Source organism: Tupaia chinensis, unplaced genomic scaffold, assembly GCF_000334495.1.
Source record: "Tupaia chinensis unplaced genomic scaffold, TupChi_1.0 Scaffold000238_1, whole genome shotgun sequence".
Classification (NCBI taxonomy): Eukaryota; Metazoa; Chordata; class Mammalia; order Scandentia; family Tupaiidae; genus Tupaia; species Tupaia belangeri.
In genome coordinates, this window is record NW_006159716.1 from 158,309 (window position 1) to 161,127 (window position 2,819).

Genomic DNA, 2,819 nt, shown 5'->3' on the forward strand with positions numbered 1-2,819 from the left:
GGGCCAGCACTGGAAATATCGGTGAAGCAGAACAGGCCCTGGGGCGGCTGATGGCTTTGGATGTGGGGATAAAGCAGAGGGGGTGACCCAATGTGAGTACCAGTCTTTGGGCTCAGGTACTGGTGCCATTTGCCATTTCCCTTGGTCACGAGAGGAAACAAGACTACAATTTGTACAGCAAGGGAAAAGCACGACATTCTTTGCTCATAAAACCTGTTCTGTTGGGCCGGCAGGTGGCATGGTGGCTAAGGGCGTTGGACTCCCACATGGCCAACCATGGTTCGAGTCCCAGACCTGGTGGCTTGCTTTCTCACTTTCCCTTTCTCTCTTTGTCCCTCCCTAATCAAATTAAAATAAGCAAATACAACTAAGTAATAAAACAACTCTTTAAAAAAAAATCCTGTTCTGTCTGAATGTGCTATAAAGCAGTATGTCTGGGCCAGCAAGGTGGCAAGGTGGTTAAGGCAATTGGATCCCATATGGCCTACTGCGAGGTTCAAACCCCAGGCCCAGTATCTTGAGAAATGCCAGACATATGTGCATGCATGCCCAGAACCCCAAGAGGAGAGTGGAGGAGAGGGGACTGTGGTGAATTCATCTCTCCTGGAACGATCACTTTCTCTCTCTCTCTCCCTTTCTCTTTCTCCCTGTGTCTCTTTCCAGCAAATACAAGCACCCTATAGCAAAATTTTAAAACAACAAAAAAAACCCCCAGTGCATTCACATGACAATTAAAGATACAGCCACTTATGGGCCAGCAAGTGGCGTGGTGGTTAAAGTGCTGGACTCCCACCTGGCCGACCACGGTTCAAGTCCCGGACCTGGCGGCTCACTTCTCACTTTCTCTTTCTCTCCTTCACTCTATCCCTCTCTGGTCAAATTTAAAAATAAATAAATAAATGGATAAATAAAAGTTAAATAAAATAATTCTTAAAAAAAAAAAAAAAGATACAGCCACTTAAAGAATTCAAAGAAGCTGTAATGGAAGGTGTAGGAGTCGGCCTCTGAAAATGCCCCAAATGTCTAGAAATGTATCAATCATAAGTAAAATTTCAAAACTGTTTTCCTTCTGGACTTTTCACTCCATGCCACTGAAAGCCAGGCCTCCCCTTTGGGCCAGAGGAGGGCCTGCGTGGTCATGGTCAGGAGAGAGCCAGCGGCGGTGCCTCTCGTCCAAGCTCATCGGTCTTTAACTCGTGCTCCCTCGCTCTCCTTTCATGGTACGAAATGGTGGTCATTAGATTTGGGCGTGGTTTTCGTTATTTCCTGGTTTTAATGTCAAGAGTTCCTTTTTTATAGGAAGAAAGCACCAGCTGGACTCCTATACAAAACCACATTTCCACTGCGGCAATTTGAGGAAAATGTGGGCATTAGACCCTGCAGCTGGAGCTCCCTCCGGGCACCTCCAATTATAGGCCACATTGACCACCTGCTCTGTGTCCATCACTGCACACCCAGGGGAAGACATGGAAAAGCCCTTCCTCTCGGGGTTCTGGGAAAGCCCAGCTCCGTCCTCAGACTACATACCGAGGGGTCCCACTGAACCCCACAGCCAAGGCTTTAGGCCCCGCCTAGCCCCAGTCTCAGCCCAGCCTCAGTTCTGTCTCTCCTCCGGGCCTCCCTGATCTCTGCCACATTCTCCCTCCTTCCCCACCCATACTGTTCCCTCCGCTCACTACGGCTCCACACTTTTTCTTTTCTTTTTTTTTTTTTGGAGAGATTTTCACTATAGGGCACGTGCGCTCGCCAGACAGACAGAGAGAGACATAGAGACAGAAAGCGAGAAATCACCCCCCAGGGGGGATGGTCACGCCGCAATCCCTTCTCCTCCATTCTCCTCTCGGGATCTTGGGCACGCACGCACACGCGCCCGGCGTGAGTTTTAAGCCACCGGGTCCGGGACACGAACCGCGGTCGACTACGTGGGAGTCCAGCGACATAGCCATTACGCTAACTGCTGGTTCCCGCACACTTTTTCTTTTTAAACAAGAGACAGGGAGATGGGGGAGAAGGGAGATAGAGAGAAGCAGGTATTTTTGACAGGTCTCTCCATGCTGCAATCCTCCCACCTCAGCCTCCCAGGCAGCAAGGGCAATAGGCCTGCACCACAGTGCCCAGTTTGTCTAGGTTGGTCCAAGATCCTAACCCAGACTTTCCATGTGGCCCCACTGTCACGCAGCAGCGCCCGCACTACCTGCATCTGCCCGGCTGGACCAGCTCCTTTTTTACTTCTGGCTGGAGCTATCCCGAAGTTTTTCCTCCTGTGCTGGTCTAGCACTAGGTCACCTCCTCCATGAAGCCCCCAGAGGTTAAGCCTGATGCCATCATCAACCCGGCAGCATTTTCCAGACCTCCCTCGCTCTCTGCTGTATGCACCCCTACGTGACCAGCCTGAATTGGGGGCAGGATAGGTAACAGACCTTGAGGGACACGTCTCCTGCTCAGATTGAACCTCGAAGTGATCAGCGGAACCTTCTCTTAATGGGCCTATCCCTGGTCACTGTCCTGTCTTCCCACTCTCCCTGACCCCTGCCACAGGCCGCTTCTATGCAGCCAGCGGGAGTTACCGACCGCCTTGTCCATGCCAGACAGGTGCTGGGGCCACTGCAGTGAACACAAGGGCATGGCCCCAGACCTCATGGCAGCTTATAACCAGGGCGGTCAGCGGGTCCGCAGCCCAGCCTCAGTTCTGTCTCTCCTCCGGGCCTCCCTGATCTCTGCCACATTCTCCCTCCTTCCCCACCCATACTGTTCCCTCCGCTCACTACGGCTCCACACTTTTTCTTTTCTTTTTTTTTTTTTTGGGGAGATTTTTTCTT